Raw genomic sequence first — 24,435 nt, 5'->3', positions numbered from 1 at the left:
CGGAGTCCCCATGCGTTCGCCTTGCTTCAAGGTCGACAAGGAAAGGTGTATGATCTTTTTAAGGTATTGCTGAATTTGGTTTGGTACTCCTTTGTTGTGGATTTTATTTTAGCATCTATGTTCATCAGGGATATTGGCCTTTAATTTTCTTTCTTTGTAATATCTTTATCTTGTTTTGAAATTATGATAATGCTGGGCTTGTAAAATGAGCTTGGTAGTCTTTCCTCCTCTTGAATATTTTGGAATAGTTTGAGAAGGTTAGATGTTCATTCTTTTTTGAAAGTTTGGTAAAATTCACCTATGGAACCATGTAGTCCAGGACTTTTGTTTGTTGGGATTTTTTTTATTACTACTTTAATTTCTTTAGTTGTAATCTATTTATTTAGATTTTCTGATTCTTCCTGATTCAGTTTTGTAAGATTGTATGTTTCTAGGAATTTTTCTTGTTGTTGTTAATCCTCCCTTGCCCGAGGATATTTTTTCCATTGATTTTTTTAGAGAGAGTGGAAAGGAAGGAAAGAGAGAGGAGGGAGGGAGGAAGGAAAGGGGATTGGGAGAGAGAGAGCGAGAGAGAGGAGAAACATCAATGTGAGAGAGAAACATTGATCAGTTGCTTCCCCTGCATGCCCCAAATCTGCAACCCAGGTATGTGCCCTTGACCAGGAATTGAACCCCTGACCCTTCAGTGGGCTGTACGACACTCTAGCCCAGCGGTTCTCAACCTGGGGGTCGAACGACCCTTTCACAGGGGTCGCCTAAGACCATTGGAAAACACATACATAATTACATATTGTTTTTGTGATTAATCACTATGCTTTAATTATGTTCAATTTGTATCAATGAAATTGGGGGTCACCACAACATGAGGAACTGTATTAAAGGGTCGCAGCATTAGGAAGGTTGAGAACCACTGCTCTAGCCAATAAGCCATGCCAATCAGGGCTGTTTCTAGGAATTGTCCAATTTGTTCACATAAATGTAGTTCATAATATTTTCTTACAATCCTTTGTATTTCTTTGGTGTCAGTTGTTACTTCTCTTTCATTTCCCATTTTACTTATTTGGGTCCTCTCTCTTTTTTTATTGATGAATCTGCTGAAAGGTTTGTCAGTCTTGTTTAATCTTTTTAAAGAACCAACTCTTGGTATCAATGATTTTTTGTAATATTTTTTTAGACTTTATTTTGTTTATTTCTGCTCTGATCGTTATTTTCTTTCTTCTCACTTTGACCTTTGTTGTTCTTTTTCAATTTCCTTTAAGTATAAAGTTAGATTGTTTATTTGACACTTTCTTGGTTCTTGAGATAGGCCTGTAATGCTATGAATTTCCCTCTTAGAACTGCTTTTGCTGTGTCCCATAGATTTTGGGTTGATGTGCCTCATTTTCTTTTGTTTGAAGGTATCTTTTGATTTCTTCCTTGATGTCATTGTTAAACCATTCATTGTTTAGTAATATGTTTTTTAGCCTCTGTGTGTTTGTGTGTTTTCAGTTTTTTTCTTATAATTGATTTCTAGTTTCATATTGTGGTTAGAGAAGATGCTTGATATGATTTCAGTCTTCTTAAATTCACTGAGACTTATTTTGTGTCCTAACATGTAGTCTATACTAGAAAATATTCCATGTGTACTTGAGAAGAATTTATATTCTGCTGCTTTGGGGTAAAATGCTCTGAAGATATCAATTAAATCCATCTCATCTAGCGTGTCATTAAGGCTGTTGTTTCCTTGTTGATTTTCTGTGTGGAAGATGTATCCATTGACATTAATGTGGTGGTAAAAATCCCTTACTGTGACTGCATTACTGTCAGTCTCTTCTTTTATGTCCATCAAGATTTGCTTTACATACTTAGGTGCTCCTATGTTGGGTGCATAAATGTTTATAAAGTTTGTATCTTCTTATTGGATTGTTGCCTTTATCACCATGTAGTGCCCGAAAATCTATATTGTCAGATATAAGTATTGCTACTCCAGTTTTTTAAAATTTCCATTTTCATGAAATACCTTTTTTCATTTCTTTACTTTTAGTCTGTCTGTATCTTTTGTTCTGAAGTGGATCTCTTATAGACAGCATATATATGGGTCTTGTTTACTTATCCATTCAGCTACCCTATGTCTTTTGATTGTAGCATCTAAGCCATTTACATTTAAAGTGGTTATTGATAGGTACTTATTGTCATTTTATTCTTTTAGCTATGTTTCTCTGTTTTTTTCTCCTCTTCCTCCTGTGCCTTCTTCTTCCTCCTTTCTTCTTCCCAGTCCTACTCCTCCTCTCCCTCCTCTCCTCTTTCTCCTTTTTTTCCTCCTCTTCCTCCCCCCCCGCCAATTCCTTGTGGTCCCCCTCATTCTTCCTTGGGTCCTCCCTCTCTTCCGCTTGTTATTCCTCGTTCCTTTTACATTTTTTGTTATACTTCTTTAGATTTTCTTGTCTGGGAATCTCTTTATTTTTCCTTTAATTTTATTCTTCCTTTTTAATTCTCTCCAGAGGATATGTTTTTATTGATTTTAGAGACAGAGGAAGGGGAGGGGGGGAGGAGGGAGGTAGAGAGGGATGGAGAGAAAGAGGGGGGAAAGAAAGATAAAGAGAAACATCGATTGCTTGCTTCCTGCATGTGCCCGACCAGGGATCAAACCTACAGTTGGGTATGTGTCCTGACTGGGAATCAAACCTATGACCCTTGGTGCACAGGATGACACTCCAACTAACTGAGACACACTCACCAGGGTTGTCCTTTGGTTTTAGATGATATCCTGGAAATAGTCTTGCTGGGTAAAGTAGTCTTGGTTGTAGGTTCTTGATTTTTATCACTTTGAATATTTTATACCAATCCCTTCTTGCCTGAAATGTTCTCTTGAGATTGAGAAGTCAGCTGTCAGTCTTTGGGGAGTTCCCTTGTAGGTAATTAAGCACTTTTCTCTTGCTGTCTTTAAGATTCTGTATTTGTCTTTAACCTTTTTCTTTTTTTATATATATACTGGAGGCCCGGTGCACAAAAATTTGTGCACTCGGAGGGGAGGGGTGGGGTCCCTCAGCCCGGCCTGTGCCCTCTCGCAGTCTGGGACCCCTCGGGAGATAATGACCTGCTGGCTTAGGCCCGCTCCCGGTTGGCAGAGGGCAGGCCCAATCCCTAGGTGCAGCCCCTGGTCGGGCTCAGAGCAGGGCCAATTGGGGAGTTGGGGCGCCGCCCCCTGTCATGCACAGAGCAGGGCGGATCGGGAGGTTGCAATGCCACCCCTAGTCACGCTCAGGGTAGGGCCGATTGGGGGGTTGGGGCACCGCCCCCTGTCACACTCAAGGCAGGGTCGATGGGGAGGTTGCGGCGCCACCGCCTGTCATGCACAGAGCAGGGCCGATCAGGGGGTTGGGGCGCTGTCCCCTATCATGCACAGAGCAGGGCCCATCAGGGGGTTGGGGAGCTCCCCCCTGTCACGCACAGAGCAGGGCCGATCAGGGAGTTGGGGCGCCGCCACTGTCACACTCAGGGCAGGGCTGATGGGGAGGTTATGGCTCTACCCCGACACACGCAGAGCAGGGTCCGTGAGGGGTGAGGGGTTGGGGCGCCGCACCCTGTCACACACAGAGCCACAGGGTGATCAGGGGGTTGGGGGGCTCCCCCCTATCAGCCACAGAGCAGGGCTGATCAGGGGGTTGGGGCGCCTTCCCCTGTCACAAACAGAGCAGGGCAGATAGGGAGGTTGTGGCCCCGCCCCCTGTCACACACAGAGCCGCAGGGCGATCAGGGGGTTTGGTCGCTGCCCCGTCACGCTGATCCCATTGCCGGGAGGCGTCACGGCTCCGCTGATCCCGGTGCTGGGAGGCATATTACCCTTTTACTATATAGGATAGAGGCCTGGCGCACGGGTGGGGCCTGGCTGGTTTGCCCTGAAGGGTGTCCTGGTTCAGGGTGGGGATCCCCACTGGGGTGCCTGGCCAGCCTGGATGAGGGGATGATGGCTGTTTGTAGCTGGTCACACCCCCTTCAGGGTGGGGGTCCCCACTGGGGTGCCTGGCCAGTCTGGGTGAGGGGCTGAGGGCCGTTTTCAGGCTGGCGGGTGACTGAAGCTCCCAACCTGTCCTTTTTTTCTGTTTTTTTTTTATTCTGGGCCAGCTTTAGCTCTGAGGCTCGGCTCCAGCTATGAGACCTCCGCTGCTGAAAGCAGGGATCTGGGTTTGTTCTATAATTGTAACACTATTGCGATCCTGCTGGCTGAAGCCGGCTGGCTGAAAGCAGGTTTCTGGGGTTTTGTTTACCTTCTATATTTGTAACAATGTTTCTTAGAGTTGCAGCTCAGAGGCTGGCAGCAGCAGGCGGGGAACATTGGCTTCCTCTGTCACTGAAGCAAGCAAGCCTCATGTTCGTTTCAAGCTACCTGGCTGCCGGCCACCATCTTGGTTAATTTGCATATCGCCCTGATTAGCCAATGGGAAGGATAGTGGAGCTATGGCTAATTACCATGTTTCTCTATTATTAGATAGGATACTCTGTTTATCTCTTTCTGGAATTTCAGAAATAGACATATTTTGTCTCTTGTCTCTTTATTCCATGACACTTGATTTCTCCTTTTTTGTGTGCACGTCAATTTTTGCTTTATCAGTTTTGAGACTGTTTATTGTATCCATACAGATTTACTGGTAAAAGGACTCATTGTTATTGCTAGTAATGTTATTCACCTTAAAGTCTACTTTTTCTGATATTAATGTAGCTATATCAGCTGTCTTTTGATTAGTATTTAAGCATTTTCAGTATGTAGCATATTGTTAGGTTTTCTTTTAATTTAGTTTGAAAAATTTTTTTTCCTTAGAGAATTTTAGTCTATTTACATTCAATGTAATAGCAAAAATATGGCTTTAAATTCTCCATTTTATTATTTACTACTGCTTTGTTCTGTATTCTCTTTTCTTTTGATTATTTTCAGTTATTCAGCTATATATTCTTGAACTATCCATTTGTTCTTTCAATTTTTGTGATAGCTATATATTTTAGTTCTCTTTATATTTGAGATCCACAAGACATTATTTTATAAGTCATTTTTCATTTTGATTTTTTCTCTTCTTTCCATCTGTATCTCTGAGTCTCTGTTTGATCTCATTTTCTTCTGTCTGGAGAATATCCTTTAGAATTTAGTTGGATCTGCTGGAGATGAATTCACTCAGCTTTTGTCTGTCGGAAAACATCTTTTTTTGTTGTTGTTAATCCTCACCCAAGGATATTTTTCCATTGATTATTTTAGAAAGAGTGTAAGGGAGGGGGAGAGACAGAGAGAGACACATTGATTGGTTGCCTCCCACACATGCCCTGACCAGAGCTGGGGATTGAGCCTGCAACTGAGGTATGTGCCCTTAACCGGAATTGAACCTGGGACCCTTCAGTCTGGGGGCTGATGCTCTATCTACTGAGCAGTACTGGCTAGGGCTGAAAACATCTTTACTTTACCTTTAATTTAGATAAATTTTGGCTGAGTATAGAATTCTGGATAAACAGTTTTTTCTTTCAGCCCTTTAAATATTTCATTGTCTGCTGAATGCCATCATTTCTGATGAGAAATCAGCTGTACGAGGTGTACCGGTTAATAATGTGGATTTTTTTTCAATAGATGGAGTTACACATATGTTGATATATATATGCTATTTTGTTGTATTGACAATAAGCTTCAAAACTTCATATGTCAAATTTGCTGAAGATGTTAACATCATAGATATTTTTACATTTAAAAATGTCGAATTTCGTGCCAAAAAAAGAGCATTTGCAGGAAGTTTTAATTCATTACTTTATTTTGAAGAAAAGTACTGATGAATACTTTGGGAAGCTTATGGTGAACATGCTCCATCTCAGGATACTTGTGAACACTGGTTTAAATGCTTTAAACATGATGATTTCTATGTGAAAGACAAAGAACATCTAGGTCAGTGGTTCTCAACCTGTGGGTCGCGACCACTTTGGGGGTCAACCAACCCTTTCACAGGGGTCGCCTAAGACCATCGGAAAACACCTATATAGTTCCATATTTTTGTGATTAATCACTATGCTTTAATTATGTTCAATTTGTAACAATGAAATTGGGGGTCACCACAACATGAGGAACTGTATTAAAGGGTAGCGGCATTAGGAAGGTTGAGAACCACTGATCTAGGTCAACCAAAAAAGTGTGAAGACCAACAATTACAAGCATTATTGGATGCAGATGCGTGTCAAACTCAAAAACAACTTGCAGAAAGTTTAAACGTTGCTCGGCAGACAATTTCCGATCATTTACAAGCAATGGGAAAGATTTTAAAGGAAGGAAAATGGGTGCCACCTCAACTGAACGAAAGACAAATGGAAAACCTAAAAGTTATCAGTAAAATGTTACTTCAGTGGCACGAAAGAAAGTCTTTTTTTGCATAGAATTGGATTTATTTTGAGAGTCCCAAGTGCACAAAGTCATGGGTTGATCCAAGTCAACCATCAACATCGACTGCAAGGCCAAATCGCTTTGGAAAGAAGATAATGCTCTGCATTTGGTGGGATCAGGAAGGTGTGGTGTATTATGAGCTTCTAAAACCAGGTGAAACCGTTAATACTGATCGCTACCGACAACAAATAATCAGTTTGAACCACGCTTGATCGTGAAACGACCAGAATGTGTCAGAAGACATGGCAAAGTAATTTTGCTTCATGATAACGCACCATCACACACTTCAAAACCAGTTAAAGACATGTTAAAAGATCTTGCCTGGGAAGTATTAACCCACCCGCTATATTCACCAGACCTTGCTCCTTCAGATTACCACTTGTTCCGATCAATGGCACACGCACTTTCTGAGCAGCACTTCAAAACGTACGAAGATGTGGAAAATTTGGTCTCTGAATGGTTTGCCTCAAAACAAGAAAAGTTCTATTGGGACGGTATCCACAAATTACCTAAAAGATGGGGGAAATGTGTAGCTAGCGATGGACATTACTTTGAATAAAGCACTTTTGATGTTTCTCTTGAAATTATCGTTTTCTTTGATTACAAAATCCACATTATTAACGGATACACCTAGTAAATGTTATTTTCCATTTTTGTGGGTAATGTACTTCTCTTCCTCCTTTCCCTATTGTCTACTTTTCAGATTTGCTCTTTTTTTTTTTTTAAATCTTTATTGTTCAGATTACATTTGTTCCTCTTTTTTTCCCCCCCATAACTCCCCTCCTCCCAGTTCCCACCCCACCCTCCGCCCTCACTCCCCACCCACTGTCCTCATCCATAGGTGCACGATTTTTGTCCAGTCTCTTCCCGCATCTCCCATTCCCCTTTCCCCCCACAAGAATAGTCTGTCCATTCCCTTTCTATGTCCCTGATTCATTATAATCACCAGTTCATTCTGTACATCAGATTATTTATTCACTTGATTCTTAGATACACTTGTTGATAGATGCATGTTTGTTGTTCACTATTTGTATCTTTACCTTTTTCTTCTTCCTCTTCTTAAAGGATACCTTTCAGCATTTCCTATAATACTGGTTTAGTGGTGATGAACTCCTTTAGCTTTTTCTTATCTGTGAAGCTCTTTCTCTGACCTTCAATTCTGAATGATAGCTTTGCTGGGTAAAGTAATCTTGGTTGTAGGTTCTTGCTATTCATCACTTTGAATATTTCTTGCCACTCCCTTCTGGCCTGCAAAGTTTCTGTTGAGAAATCAGCTGACAGTCGTATGGGTATTCCCTTGTAGGTAACTGAGTCTCTTTCTCTTGCTGCTTTTAAGATTCTCTCTTTGTCTTTTGCTCTTAGCATTTTAATTATGATGTGTCTTGGTGTGGTCCTCTTTGGATTCCTTTTGTTTGGGGTTCTCTGCGCTTCCTGGACCTATAAGTCTATTTCTTTCACCAGGTGGGGGAAGTTTTCTGTCATTATTTCTTCAAATAGGTTTTCAATATCTTGCTCTCTCTCATCTTCTGGTACCCCTATAATTCTGATGTTGGTACGTTTGAAGCTGACCCAGAGGCTCCTTACGCTATCTTCGTATTTTTGGGTTCTTTTTTCATTTTGCTTTTCTGGTTGGGTGTTTCTCGCTTCTTCGCATTTCAAATCTTTGACTTGATTCTTGCCCTCCTCTGGTCTGCTGTTGGGAGTCTGTATAATATTCTTTATTTCAGTCAGTGTATGCTTACTTTCTAGATGGTCCTTTATCACACCATCGAGGGTCTCATTAGATTTCCTGTACATCTCATCAAGTTTATCGACAGACTCTAGAAGCCTCTTGAGAGACCTCAAAAGTGTGGTTCTGAACTCAGTATCCTCCCTTGATAGTTTTGTCCTGTTTCTTTGTCTCCGCATTTTTTACGCTTTCTTGGTACACCCCCTAGTGGTCTTTGTGCGCAGTCTTGTTGTAGTTAAGCCCTGATTGTTGTAGTTAATACTAGAGGGATTTGACCACCAGGCTGACCGGCTGTGAGAATCAGCTGTGTGGAAAATTTCTGTCCTCTGGCGAGGTGCTAATCTAGCCTTTGCCTGAGGCGATCCAGCAAATGGCTCTGCGCAGGGCTTGGGCGGGGCGGGATCAACAGGGCGGGTGGAGGGAGCAGTTCTGGCTGCTCTCAGTCCCGGTCCTAGAGGCTCTGCTTCTCAGAACCCCGGCCGCCACTGCAAACCTCGGAGAGAAGGCTGCCCTCAGATTCCAACTGATGCTGGACAATCCTGCTTCTCCCGTCTGAGTCTGAGTCCCTAGAGAGTCGCCCGGATCTGGAGCCCAGAGTCTGAGACTCCCTCCTGATTGAAAACGACAACCGAGCCCTTAGCCACCAGCCCGCTTTGCGCGCGCACCTCGGTACCTTTATATTTTCCACACTGCACCTCCTCTGAGCCTCGGTATGCTGTTCTCTTTCCTTCTAGTTGAAGAGTCTCTCCTCAGCCAGCCTTCCTGTGGTTCTGGGTGATGTCTGTTCCGTCTTTTAGTTGTATTTTTGAAGTGGTTGTTTGCGGCAGCAGTCTCCGGTGTTTACCTATGCCGCCATCTTGGTTATTCCCTCAGATTTGCTCTTTATCTCTTTCAGAAATCTAGCTGTGATGTGCCTAGTTGTGATTTTCCTTTTACTTATCCTGCTTCTTGAGCTTCTTGTATTTGTTGGATGATTACTTTCATCAAATTTGTAAAGTTCTTGGCCATTATCTCAGTTTTTTTAATCCTGGCCTGAGGACATATTTTTTCATTGATTCTAGAGAGGGAGGAAGGGAGAGAAAGAAAGAGAAACATTGATGGATTGCCTCCTATATGCGCCTGATCAGGTATCGAGCTTGCAACCTGGGTATGTACCCTGACTGGGAATTGAACCCATGACCCTTCGGTACATGTGATGATGCTGTAACCGCTGGGCAACACAAGCCAGGGCTTGGTCGATATCTCTTTGGAGTTTAGTTCACTTAGGTTTCTTTGATCCTCATCACTCTGATGGGTTCAGAAAAACTATGGTGTTTATAGCTTATCTGTCCTTTTTGGTTGTTAGGGTAAGAGCAAGCCTCTTGTGATTTTCTACCCAGTGGTTCTCAACCTTCTGGCCCTTTAAATACAGTTCCTCATGTTGTGACCCAACCATAAAATTATTTTCGTTGCTACTTCATAACTGTAATGTTGCTACTGTTATGAATCATAATGTAAATATCTGATATGCAGGATGGTCTTAGGCGACCCCTGTGAAAGGGTCGTTCGACCTCCAAAGGGGTCGCGACCCACATGTTGAGAACCGCTGTAAAACAGAGGCAGCACTCCATTTACTGATTTCTTAATTTCATTTATTGTAGCTTTCAGTTGTAGAATTTTTATTCTGCTTTCTTTTATAGTTTCTAGGCCTCTGCTGAAATTCTCCATTTTGTGTCTTTATTCTTTCAACCCATCCTATAATATGTATTCCCATGAGGGTTTGCTTTTAAAAGCCTATTTCTCCTGATTTGGAGGTTGTCTTTTTATGTGCTTATTTATTTTTGATTGAATGCCAGGTGTTGTGTATGAAAAATTATGGAGATAATCTGAAATTATAACTATCTTCTTCCAGAAAAGATTTATCTTTGCTTCTCTTCTGCATGTGGTTATTCTAGAGGCACTAACAATCTCAGATTGCTTTAATACATTCAGGGATTGAGATGATTTAAAATTAGGCTTAAGACCCTATGAACTGAAATGTTTTGAACTTAACCTTTACTTCTTGTACGCAGCTCTTTGAGGTCCTAATTCACCTCAAATCCTGCAGCAGTCCCTTCCTTTTTGATGTGATTTTTTTTTTTCTTTAGAAGCAAGCCTGACTTCTTTTATTTTTATTTTGCCACTACTTTGGCCTTAACTCTCCCTTTCTTTTCTCCCCAAGTAATTGCTGCTTATCTCTGAGGATTTAGAAGGATCATGTTTTGGTTTTTAAGGGGACTATATTTTCTTAGTTCCTCCTAGTTCCCTCTTCCCTTGAAGATGAATTGAGGTAGTATCTAGAAAAGACCTGAGTTATCTATCAGAAAATGTTCAGAAACTTCCTCTATGATTATTAAGAGGAAACTTCTCTAGGATAGGTGATATAATAACACCAATTTTGAGCCACAGTTCAGGCTGTCATAACTACATTTTAATTGGCTGCATTTTTTAAACACAAGCTAGCTATGTTCTCCACCCTCCTCAATTTTGGCAGTATAAAGGCCAGTTTCACAGAGAAGAACATGTAAACAAGTAAGCACAAGGGAGCTTGTGTGAATGAAGTTTTGCTGTATAGCTCAGCGACTTTCTCTGATTTAAGATGTAGTTATTGGCAACTTCAAATAGTTTGTGTTCTCTGAGGGAGAAGTCCAGTCTATTTAACTGTGTTTAGTGAAAGCTAGTTATGATTCTCCAATGGGAAACAGACTCCCAGACTCATGTATTCATTTAGTAAGCATTCATTGAGTAGGTATCATGTGCAAAGCATTGTGCTAGGTATTGGAAGATACATAAGAGTTATCAATTTAATAAAGGGCATATCATGTATAAAAATAACCATAATGCTGTGTAGAAAGTGATGTCTGTTGGGCAGGGTGCTATGGGAGTTCTAAAAATGGAGCAATTACTTGCAGACACGGCAACTTACGGGGAACTTTATGGGGATGTTAGAATTTGGGCTGGGTGATGAAGGCGGAGTACCTGGTCCCTGCATTGGCAGCATGGGCTGTTGTGTAGGATTGTTGACTGAGAAGGGGATGTGGACCTGTGGAGATGGGCAGGGGGAAAGGAAATGTAGTGAGAAAACATCAGGAGTAGGAAAACATTGGTGATATGGGTAACAGAAAGTAATTTACTCTGAGGTTTAGAGTATTAATGTGAAGTGGTCCAAATTAGGAATGGGAAAGTATGGTGCTTGATCTGACAATAAGGGATGGTATAAATTGGAGGAATGGGTTGAATCTAGGCTGTTTATAAAAAATTGGGGTTTGTGAACCATTGTTTTTCTAATCTAGGAGTTAACAGTTTTATCATTTAAAAAAAAGTGTTCTTTACTCAAATAATTTAGGGAATCTCTGCAGGAGAGGGAGAATAATACCGATCTTTTAGGATGATTTCATTCATTTATGTTGTTATATTAAAAATAGTGTTCCAGTTGAAATTTGTTACAGTTTTTCATCTCGATGTCTTCAGAAATGATCGAAGAGCAGCAGTGTAGGTGATTGGGCTGGTCTCACCCCCTCTTCTCACTCCACAGTGGAGGGTTCTGTTTAATTTAGGTAATGGCAGTGCTCCTACTTTCCTGCTAAATAAGAAGTTCATCCACAGTAAAAAGTTCTTAAAAGGTTTTAGGGACACGGTGTTGTAGGCCTAGTGTGGCTTAGACAGCTGTTGGTTGTCCAGATATAGCAGATGTCCTATGTTTCTATGGTGTTAAGATACAGTTGGTATTTTCCTGTATCTTTCTGCAAATCTCTACCTCATGACTACCCATTAGCCCTTCTAGAGGTTTCCAGGATTTGGGGGACCTTAGGCAAGTTGGTTAACCTATCTGTGCCTTGGTTTTTTCTTGTGGAAAGCACTATGTACCAGAGACTTTTAAAACGTGTTACATGTAATAAGTCATTTAATCTGTGGTTCTATACCTAGCAAATGACAAGTAGAAATTTAAGTCTAGGCCAGGTTATTAACCAGCCGACTCTAATCCGATATATTAAACAGTGTGGGTTTTCCCTCCTGGAATGCTGGCTCTTTCCCTTTCTAATATGCACGTACCCCCATCCCCTTTGTATAGTCAGACCTAATTCTTCTGTTCCAAAGAGAAAGGAAAGAAGCTCTTTTTAAATTGTTCAGAAGTGTATATGGCCAAGAGAATGCCCAAATAGATTTTGCTTTTGAGCCTTATTGTTACTAGTTACTGCCTCAAGTCCTTTGCTCTAAAGAGCAGAAGTGTGTTTTACTGTAAAAAGTTTAGCATGTATTGTATACTTTTATGACATAAAATAGGCCCAGAATTGTGATTCTAAAAACACAAATGATGTATTAAAAATATCCTGGAGTTAAAACATATAAGATAATTTCTATAAGTTTTCCCCCCTGAAACAAGAGTTAGGAAAAAGTACCAATAATTTTTCTTATTAATGGGTAGACTTACCCAGTCTTACTCTTGGACTTTTTTTAAATTTTAATTTTTCCTGAGTTATAATTGAACTGTATATATATTGAAATGTAGATGTAGATCTTAAGTGTACTGTTCAATCAATGTTAGTGAATATAGTGTTTTATTTATTTGTATTTTCTCAATTGGTATGTGAAGATATATTCTGATTTTAAATAATTACCTCCCTTTACTTTGTTTTCTGTATATTTGTTATAAAATTCATATGTATTTTCAACTCATATATTTTTTACTCAGATATGTTGGAAAACAGTAACCTAGTAGTGGAGGTAATCTTTTAAAGGGAAACTTGAGGCGTTTCCCTTTAAAAATGGACTGTTAGTGTTGGAGCTACATAGAGTGAATAAATTTCCTGGGAGGAAACGATAATAAAATATTCAGGAAGTTATTAGGAAATGAGAACTCGTGTCCTTGTGCACGCAGATAAAGCTGCTAAGACCTTTGTGTATATCCAAACAATTTGTATAGAGGAAGGAATGAGAGATTTGGCAACTTTCTTCTAATGGTGTAAGGGACCTTGGACTTATGATGTATAATTGAAAGACAAATTTCCCAGGGCAGAGTCATTAGAGAATTGTTTTTTCTCTATTTGAGTGTTTATGTCAGGGAAGAAAAGTGAGCACTTTCTGAAGCTGGATTGTGTAAATGAGAACACAATGGAGAAAACTGTTCCTGAGGGAAACCTGTGGCAGGGTGCTTTAGGAATGGATGCATATATTTCTCCCCCCACCCCCCCCCACCCCGCTTGGTTCTGCTTAAATTTTTTCTGCTTTATGCTTTGTTCTCATGCCATCATTACAGTTTAGCTCTGTCCTTTATTTTCTTTTTTAAAAAGAGCTTTGTTTTTTTTTAATTGAATTTTTGAGAGAGAGAGAGGAAGGAAGGAAGAGCGAGAAACATCAATTTGTTGTTCTACTTATTTATACAATCATTGGTTGGTATTTTGCATGTGTCCTGATCTGGGATGGAACCCACAAACTTGGTGTATTGGGACAACGTTCTAACCAACTGTGCTACCTGGCCAGTGCTATCCTTAATTTTAGCCATTTAGTTCCAAAGTAACTATGAACAATGTAACTCTTAGGCACTAATTTAACTTTTACTGACTGGAATTGATATACCAGTAATTTTATTTAACAAACTGGGTTTAGACACTTGTTTTTTTCCTTTAGTGTGTGTTCATGGCAGGGACAATTTACCTTTAAGTTGGATCCCCTTACTCGCAGGGAACGTTCAAGGTCCTGGGAGAGCTCTAGCAAAGTGTTCAGTACTTATATGTTTCTGTAAAATCTGCAAAATTGAGATTCCTCCCTATTTTTCATAAAAGGGGCCCCCAAATTAATTATTCTTCAACCCCCACAAAACTCAAATCAGCCGTAGTTCATGATCCAGGTTGGGTATTGCTTTCTAAATGTGGCTAAGGTAGATATTGAAGGATACCAGAAAGAAAGCATCAGTGAGAAAGCTGCTCTATTTATTGCCTGGTGTTTGTGGTGGCCATGGGTCTCTGTGGCTCCTGCAAGTGTGGGCCAGAAGAAGGCAGGAGGAACTGGAGGAGGGCTGAGGGAGGAGTGGTGGAGGAGAGGATGTGCCATAGCCAGGGTGGTGAGACCTGACAAGGACGTTCTCATTAGAAAGGATGCATTTGCCAATATTTTTGATAGCATTTTAAAATAACTGAACAGGGGGAAGGAAGATGGCGGCTGGCAGGATGGCAGTGAGGGTGAGAGTGTGAGTGAGGTAGCATGGACATGTGGTGTGTGTGTGCGTATGAGTGTGAGTGAGGGACGGTTAGATCAGGCAGGACTTTCAGGGGCTGGTGGACCGGGATCTCTTAGGTGGGGACCCCTCCTACAGCTGCAAGCACTGCTGGGTGGACAGTGCTGGCACAGAACCCACACTATCTTGAAGGGGAGAACTGCTGTGACTAGAAGCCCAGCCTCACCACCAACCAGACTAGCCTCAAGCACCACCTGGGACCCTATAGTCATCTGGCCAAAGACATGCCACTGCAGCTGCAGACCCATGGGCACTGGGACTACAGCCTCTCTGGCATAGGGCTCCTGTGAGTTCCGGAGTGCGCTCCCCTCCCCAACATGTCCCAGCAGCTGGGCTCTCCTGTGACTCTAAGGGCGTGCGACACTCCTGCTGACCCACTGCCGCGGTACAGGCCCCATGCATCCTGGTGCCTGGACTCTCCCGTGATTTTCGGGGTATGTGACCCTCCCACCAAGCCTTCCACTTCAGCCACAGGCCCCAAGCAACTCAGCACCTGGACCCTTCGGTGATAGCAAAATGGGGAGACAAAGGAACAACCCCAAAGGAAACAGGAGAAATTGCCAGAAAAGACAGTAAATGAAAAGGTGGCATGCAATATGACAGAAAAAGACTTCAGAGTAATGATCATATAGTTGATAAACTGGATGGATGAGAAAATCAACAACTTATGTAAGAATCAAGAGGAAGTCAAGAATGATAAAGCTACAATAAAAAAAAAAGATGGAAGGTTTCAAGAGTAGACTAGAAGAGGTGGAGGACCGAATTAGTTAGAACAGTGGTTCTCAACCTTCCTAATGCCGCGACCCTTTAATACAGTTCCTCATGTTGTGGTGACCCCCAACCATAAAATTATTTTCGTTGCTACTTCATAACTGTAATTTTGCTACTGTTATGAATCGTAATGTAAATATCTAATATGCAGATGTATTTTCATTGTTACAAATTGAACATAATTAAAGCATAGTGATTAATCACAAAAACAATATGTAATTATATATGTGTTTTCCGATGGTCTTAGGCGACCCCTGTGAAAGGGTCTTTCGACCCCCAAAGGGGTTGCGACCCATAGGTTGAGAACTGCTGAGTTAGAAGATGGGGTAGAGAAACAGGTCCAATCTTAACAACAGTTGGAGGAAAAAAATAGAAAGCAGGAAGAGAGCTTAAGGGAGCTTTGGGACAACATGAAATGAAGTAATGTAGATATAATAGGGGTACCAGAAGGACAAGAAGCGGAGCAAGGATTAGAAAACCTATTTCAAGAGAAACCAAGATGGCGGCATAGGTAAACACCGGAAATTGCTGCCTCGCACAACCACTTCAAAAATACAACTAAAAGACAAAACGGACATCATCCAGAACCACAGGAAGGCTGGCTGAGTGAAGGAAAGAGAAAAGCACACTGAGACTCAGAGGAGGTGCGGAAGTAAAGTGCAGAGGTACGGAGGCGCACATGGAAAGGGCTGGCAGCTGAGGATGCGGCGCACGCGGAGAGGGCTGGCAGCTGAGGTCGTGGTGTACGTGCAAAGGGCTGGCAGCTGAGGACGCGGCACACGTGGAAAGGGCTGGCAGCTGAGGACACGGTTCTCTTTTTCAATCGGGAGGGAGTCTCAAGCTCCCGACTACTCGGAACTCCAGTTCCGGGCGAGTCTCTGGGGATCCAGACTCATATGGGGAGAAACTGGACTGTCTGGCATCGGTCAGAACTTGAGGGCAGCTTTCTCAGGTGCTTGCAGCGAGTACCGGGACACTGAGAAGCTGGGCCTCTTAGGGCAGGACTGAGGAGCAGCCATAGCTGTTTGCTTCGGCCTGTTGATCCCTTGAGACCCCGCCCCACGCAAGCTGTGCGCAGAGGCTTTTGCATATGAAAGGCCCGGCCCTTTGCAATCTCTTTTTTTTTTTTTTAAATATATTTCATTGAATTTTTACAGAGAAGAAGGGAGAGGGATAGAGAGTTAGAAACATCGACGAGAGAGATCGATCAGCTGCCTCCTGCACAGCCCCCAATAGGGAAGTGCCCACAACCCAGGTACATGCCCCCGACCGGAATCGAACCCGGGACCCTTGAGTCTGCAGGCCGACGCTCCATCCACTGAGCCAAACCGGTTCGGCTGCAATCTCAACATTACCGGACAAACTGCAGCTGGATCAGAGAAACCCAGAACATCCAAAAGAAGGCCCAAAGCCCCACAGCAGCTTGCATTGCTTCACAGCTGGGCTCCTGCTGGGTAGCCTCAGGCAGAGGCTAAATTAGCACCTCCTTAGAAATCCAAGAGCCAGTGTACCCAGTGGTCAGAGTTGGACCATCCAGATTACAACTCCTCAGATCCATAAGGGACACACTCAAGGGGCAGACTCAGTGAGCACCAAAGCCCCACTGAAGCAAGTCTTGCCCCAGAAGGGTGTCTCCAGCACAGAAGTTCTCCCACTGCAGACACAGCTGATTCTCACAGCCAATTGCCCTGGAGGTCAATTCCTCCCAGTAATACCTACAACAATCAAGGCTTAACTACAACAAGACTGTGCACAAAGGCCACAAAGGGGTGCACCAAGAGTGTCCACCTCCGGTAATTGGGGAGGGTGAGCCACTGGGCCCTATAGGATAACCAGCACAGAAAGCCACTCTACCAACACAGGGAAGCATAAAAAATGCGGAGACAAAGAAATAGGTCACAAATGAAAGAAATGGAGGAAAGCAAACTACTGGACATAGAGTTCAAAACTATACTTTTAAGGTTTTTCAAGAATTTTCTAGAAACTGCCGATAAATTTAGTAAGACACTCAATAAGTCTAGTGAGACCGCCGATAAATTTAGTGAGAACCTCAAGAAATCTCGTGAGACCCTCAAGGATATGAAAAAGGACCAACTAGAAATTAAGCATACACTGACTGAAATAAAGAATATTATATAGAATTCCAATAGCAGACTAGAGGATCGCAAGAATCAAGTCAAAGATTTGAAATATGAAGAAGCAAAAAACACCCCACTGGAAAAACAAAAAGAAAAAATAAATCCAAAAATATGAAGATAGTGTAAGGAGCCTCTGGGACAACTTCAAGCATACCAACATCCGAATTACAGGGGTGCCAGAAGAAGAGAGACAGAGCAAGATATTGAAAACCTATTTGAAGAAATAATGACAGAAAACTTCCCCTACCTGGTGAAAGAAATAGACTTACGAGTCCAGGAAGCGCAGAAAACCCCAAACAAAAGGAATCCAAAGAGGACCATACCAAGAAACATCATAATTAAAATGCCAAGAGCAAAAGACAAAGAGAGAATCTTAAAAGCAGCAAGAGAAAAACAGTTACCCTACAAGGGAGTACCCATACGACTGTCAGCTGATTTCTCAACAGAAACTATGCAGGCCAGAAGGGAGTGGCAAGAAATATGCAAAGTGATGAATAGCAAGAACCTACAACCAAGATTACTTTACCCAGCAAAGCTATCATTCAGAATTGAAGGTCAGAGAAAGAGCTTCACAGATAAGAAAAAGCTAAAGGAGTTCATCACCACCAAACCAGTATTATATGAAATGCTGAAGGTATCCTTTCAGAAGAGGAAGAAGAAGAAAAATATAAAGATACAAATTATGAGCAACAAATACACATCTATCAACAAGTGATTCTAAAAATCAAGTGAATAAATAATCTGATGGACAGAATAAACTGGTGAATATAATAGAATCAGGGGCAGAGAAAGGGAGTGGACTGACTATTATCGGGGGGGAAAGGGGTGTGGGGGTGTAGGAAGAGACCGGACGAAAATCGTACACCTATGGATGAGGACAGTGGGGGGGGGGGGGTAAGGGCAGAGGGTGGGGTGGGAACTGGGTGGAGGGGAGGTATGGGGGGAAAAAAGAGGAACAACTGTAATAATCTGAACAATAAAGATTTAATAATAATAAAAAAAAGAAAACCTATTTCAAGAAATAATTACAGAAAACTTCCCAGATTTGGGGAGGATAAAAAAAATCACAAGCATAGAGTCCCAAACAAGATGAACCCCAAAAGACCCACACCAGGACTCAGTGTAATGAAAATGGCAAATGTTAATGACAAAGAGAGAATCTTAAAAGCTGCAAGAGACAGAGAGTTACCGACAAAGGATATCTCATTAGATTATTATATGATTTTTCATCAGAAACAGAAGGGCCAGAAGGGAATTGAATGAAGTATACAAAGTGATGCAAAGCAAGGGACTGAATCCAAGAATACTCTATACAGCAAGGGTATCATTCGAAATTGAAGGGGAAATCAGGAGCTTCGCACACACACACAAAATGGCTAAGGGAGTTTATCACTACCAAGCCAGCAATGCAATAAATGCTAAAGGGGGTGTTGTAATAAGAAGAAATAGAAAGGGAAGAAGAAACACAGGCTTAAAGAATAAAAATAGTGACAAACAAGTACATATCAATAATAACCTTAAGCATAAATGGCCTAAATACTCCAATCAAAAGACATCGAGTGGCTGAATGGACAAGAAAACATGACCCATGTATATGCTGCCTCCAAGAGACCCACCGCAGAATAAGGGACTCACACAGACTGAAAGTGAAGGGATAGAACAATATTTTTCAGGCAAATGGAAATGAAAAAACAGCTGGGTTAGCAATATTTATATCTGACGAAATAGACCACAAAGTGAAGGCCATAATAAGAGATAAGGAAGGCCACTTCATAATACTATAGGGAGCAGTTCAACTAGAGGATATAACTATGGTAAACATATATTCACCCAATACAATAGCACCCAAATACATAAAGAAAATTCTGGGAGATATCAAGGGAGAGATCGACAATAATACAGTCATAGTAGGGGACTATAATACCCCATTGACATCACTGGATAAATTCTCTAGACAAAAAATCATCAAAGAAACAGCAATCCTAAATGACTCACTAGATCAGATGGACTTAACATCTTCAGGATATTTCACCCCAAGGCTGCAGAATATACATTCTTCTCAAGTGCACATAGTACATTTTCAAAGATAGACCACATATTGGGACACAGGCAAAGTCTCTCCAAATTCAAGAAGATTGAAATCATATCAAGCATCTTCTCAGATCACAGTGGCATAATCTATATATATAAAAGCCTAGTATGATAAGTGTCTGGCTGTTTGACTGTTCAACCAGTCGCTATAATGCGCTTGACCAGTAGCTAGTTTGCTGCTGGTGTCTGGCTAATTGGGATTGGGCGAGACAGGCCTGACACGCCCTCCCACAGTCCCTCCCCAGCTGATCAATCTCCCGCAGCCCCTCCCCAGTGTCTAAAATATTTCATCTAATTAATTTCCTTTCAGTGTGCACAAATCCATGCACCCGGCCTCTAGTATTAGAAATAAACTACAATAAAAACAATTTAAAAAATCCAAACACTTGGAGGCTAAATAGCATGTAATTAAACAATGATTGGGTTACCAAGAGATCAAAGAAGAAATAAAAAACATCCTGGAAGCAAATGACAATGAAAACACAACAATCCAAATCTATGGGACACAGTGAAAGCAGTTCTGAGAGTGAAGTTCATAGCATTACAGGCCTACCTCAGAAAACAAAAAAAGCTGGTAATAAATTATCTAACTCTACAACTTAAAGAATTAGAAAGAGAACAACAAGAAAAGCACAGAGTTTCTAGAAGGAAGGAAATAATAAAGATCAGAGTGGAAATAAATGACATAGAGACCCCCCAAAAAAATCAATACAAAAGATCAATAAAATCAAGAGCTGGTTATTTGTAAGGATAAACATTTGATGAACCTATAGCCATGCTCACCAAGAAGCAAAGAGAGAGGACTAAGATAAAAAAAATCATAAATGAAAGAGGTGAAATAACAACAGATCCCACAGAAATAAAAAGGACTGTAAAACAATACTATGAGCAACTCTATTCCAACAAACTGGTCAACCTTGAAGAAATGGACATATTCCTTGAAAAATACAACCTCCCAAAACTGAATCAGGAAGAATAAAAAAATCTGAATAAGCCAATAACTATGGAGGAAATTGAAGCAGTAAGAAAAAAAACTTCTAGCAAACAAAAGCCCTGGACCACACAGCTTCACAGGGGAATTTTAGCAACCATTCAAAGAAGAAATAAAACCTATCCTCCTCAGACTATTCAAAAAAATTCAAGAGGAAGGAGCACTTCCAAGCTCTTTCTATGAAGCGAGCATTAGCCTAATCCCAAAACCAGATAAAGCAGTGGTTCTCAACCTTCCTAATGCTGTGACCCTTTAATACAGTTCCTCATGTTGTGGTGACCCCCAACCATAAAATTATTTTCGTTGCTGCTTCATAACTGTAATTTTGCTACTGTTATGAATCGTAATGTAAATATCTGATATGCAGGATGTATTTTCTTTGTTACAAATTGAACATAATTAAAGCATAGTGATTAATCACAAAACAATATGTAATTATATATGTGTTTTCCGATGGTCTTAGGCGAGCCCTGTGAAAGGGTCTTTCGACCCCCAAAGGGGTTGCGACACACAGGTTGAGAACCGCTGAGATAAAGACAGTAAAAAGGAAGAGAATTATAGGCCAATATCTTTAATGAACATAGATGCTAAAATCTCCAACAAAATTTTAGCAAATCGAATCCTAGCATTACATTAGAAAGATCTTACACCATGACCAAATGGGATTTATTCTGTGGATGCAAAGATGGTACAATATCTGCAAATCAATAAACGAGATACATAATATAAACAAATTGAGAGATAAAAATCACCTAATCATATCAATTGATGCAGAAAAAGCATTTGACAAAATCCAACATCTTTTCTTGATAAAAACTCTCAGCAAAGTGGGAATAGAGGGATCATGCCTCAACATAATAAATGCCTTATATGACAAACCCACAGCCAACATCATACTCAATGGGCAAAAATTAAAACCATTTCCCCTAAGAACAGGAACAAGACAGGGATGCCCATTCTCGCCACTCCTATTTGACATAATACTGGAAGTGCTGGCCATAGCCATCAGACAAGAAGAAGAAATAAAAGGCATCCAAATTGGAAAAGAAGCAAAACTGTCATTTTCTACAGATGATATGATATTGTACTTAGAAAACCATAAAGACTCCATAAAAAAATTACTAGATTTAATAAATGAATTCGGCAGTGTAGCAGGAGACAAAATTAACACCCAGAAATCAATGGCATTTTTATACACCACTAATGAATTCTCAGCTAGAGAAACAAAAGTCAGTACCATTTAACATCACACCAAAAACTTTAAGATACCTAGGAATAAACTTAACTAAGGAGATTTAAGACCTGTACTCGGAAAACTATAGGACATTGAAAAAAGAGATAGAGGAAGATATAAACAAATGGAAGAATATACTGTGTTCATGGATTGGTAGAATAAACATCATTAAAATGTCCATACTACCCAAAGCAACTTTAGATTTAATTCAATCCCCATTAAAATACCAACAGCATATTTCAAACTCTCCAAAAATTCATCTGGAATAAAAAAAAAAAAGACCCCAAATAGTCACATCCTGAGGAAGAAGAACAAAGTTGGAGGGATCACAATACCAGATATCAAGCTATATTACAAAGCCTTGTTTTCAAAACTGCCTGGTAGTGACACAACAGACTTATAGACCAATCGAACAGAACAGAGAACCCAGAGATCGACCCAAGCCATTATGCTCAATTAATATTTGACAAAGGAGGCAAGAGCATACAATGTACTCAAGACCTTCTCTTCAATAAATGGTGTTGGGAAAATTGGACAGATACATGTAAAAAAATGAAACTGGACCACCAACTTACACCATACACAAAAATAAACTCAAAATGGATAAAGGACTGAAATGTAAGACAGGAAACCATAGAAATCTTATAAGAATCCATAGGGAGCAAAATATGACATATGTCATAGCAATATCTTTACCAATACAGCTCCTAGGGCAGGGGTGGGCAACCTTTTTGTGAGTGCGTGCCAAAACCAGCAAAATCTCTGACTCAAAATTCTGCATGCCAACCCTAATTTTTTGAGAACATGTTACGCCTACTTGATATCTCTTAAGGTGTACATATGTGAAGAACCTTGAAGAAATAATAAAATTCATTCGAGCGACAAAAACACAGTATATGATGATGAAAAATACATTTATTTTTTAATGTATACATGTACACTGATAGTCCGACAGAAAACTTTATGACTCCATTTGATACTATCAGTGGGACTTTTGCTGCTGCATCACTGATGACAGAGATTTTACATCAGGTTTATATTTTGTCACCTTCAGAGATATGCACGAGCTACTACTTTCATCTGTCAGGCTACTCCTATTATGAGACTTAACAAAATTCATCACTGAGAACAAAGATTCACAAGCGTATGTGGATGAAACCAAAACACTGGTCGGATCTAGGAAGGCAGGGAGAGTTAAGGCAGAGGCATAGAAATTGCTCTTCCCCTCTCTCGTCAATGCATGTCTGTGGTCTTTAAGATAACTTGTTATGTAAAATAATTTATTTAAGATGCACCTACACTGAATTTATCTGAAAAACAAAAAAGTCGATATTAAGAAAAAAATTGTAAATGGAAGATTATAAGAGAGGGTTTTGTGTGCCAGCAAAAGTTACTGGCTTGCCATGTTTGGCACGCATGCCAGGGGTTGCCCACCCCTGTCCTAGGGCAATGGAAACTAAGGACAAAATGAACAAATGTGACTACATCAAAATAAAAAGCTTCTGCATAGCAAAAGAAACCATCAACAAAACATGAAAGCTCACTGCATGGGAGAACATATTTACCAATGCTATCTCAGATAAGGGTTTAATCTCCAAAATTTATAGGGAACTCATACAACTTAACAAAAGGAAGATAAATATTCCAGTCAAAACATGGGCAAAGGACCTAAAGAGACACTTTTCGAAAGTGGACATACAGAAGGCCAAGAGACATATGAAAACATGCTCACAGTCACTAATCATCCAAGAGATGCAAATCATAACGAGTGAGATAACTTGTCATACCTGTCAGAATGGCTATCATCAACAAATCAACAAGCGACAAATGCTTGTGAGGATGTGGAGAAAAAGGAACCCTTGTGCACTGCTGGTGGGAATGCAGACCGGTGCAGCCATTGTGGAAAACAGTATGGTGTTTCTTAAAAAAATTAAAAATGGAACTCCCATTTGACCCAGTAATCCCACTTCTAGGACTATATCTCAAGAAATCAGAAACACCAATCAGAAAGAATATATGCCCCCCTATGTTCATAGCAGCACAATTTACAGTAGCTAAGATTTGGAAACAGCCTAAGTGCTCATCAGCAGAGGAATGAATTAGAAAACTGTGGTACATCCACATAATGGAATACTATGCTGCTGTAAAAAAGAACACTTAACCATTCGCAACAACATGGATGGATATGGGGAGCATTATGCTACACGAAATAAGCCAGACAGAGAAAGAGAAGTATCACATGATCTCATTAGTAGAATGTAATAAACAATATAAACTGATGAACAAAAATAGATACAGAAAGAGAGAATCATGGAACAGACTGTCAAACTTCAGAGGGTAGGCAGGGGAGGTTGGAGGGGGCGGGTAATAGTTCAACCAAAGGACTTGTGTGCATGCATATTATCATAATCAATGGACATAGACACTAGGGGGGGTGAGGGAATGTGTTGGGGGTGGGGTGGCTGGGGAGAGGTTAATGGGGGGAAAAGGAGACATATGTAATACTTTAAACAATAATTAAAAATAAAATAAGTGAACAGTTATTCTGAGATTATATATTTCATTTTGATATTTAATACATTTTTAGAATTTTAGAATTATTGAAAATTTTGAAAAGTAACTTTCTTAATTAGCTGATTGACTTGAGATTGAAGTCTTTTTCGACTAGAATATTTTGCTGAAAACACAGAAATATTGCTGATTCTTTTGGGTTGCTGTAACATGGGATTGGATAGTTTCTTCCTTGGTACGCATTTCTTTTTTTTCCTTCTTTTCTTGTCATGTTTTTCCCCACACTTTCTTTTCATCTCTTTACTTTTGGATTCAAAGTTCTCTCTTAT

At 40.6% G+C, this 24,435-nt stretch overlaps 1 protein-coding gene across 9 annotated transcripts in view; it reads left to right on the top strand.

Moving 5' to 3' along the window:
- NEO1 (neogenin 1) overlaps positions 1-24,435 on the top strand; it is a 260,875-nt gene that overhangs the window by 16,179 nt on the left and 220,261 nt on the right. The window lies entirely within an intron of this gene.

This window comes from Myotis yumanensis, unplaced genomic scaffold, assembly GCF_028538775.1.
Source record: "Myotis yumanensis isolate MYYU_CA2020_CCGP unplaced genomic scaffold, mMyoYum1.0.hap1 SCAF_1, whole genome shotgun sequence".
Lineage (NCBI taxonomy): Eukaryota > Metazoa > Chordata > Mammalia > Chiroptera > Vespertilionidae > Myotis > Myotis yumanensis.
The sequence above is the reverse complement of the archived record's forward strand: the minus strand, read 5'-3'. Positions and strand labels throughout refer to the sequence as shown.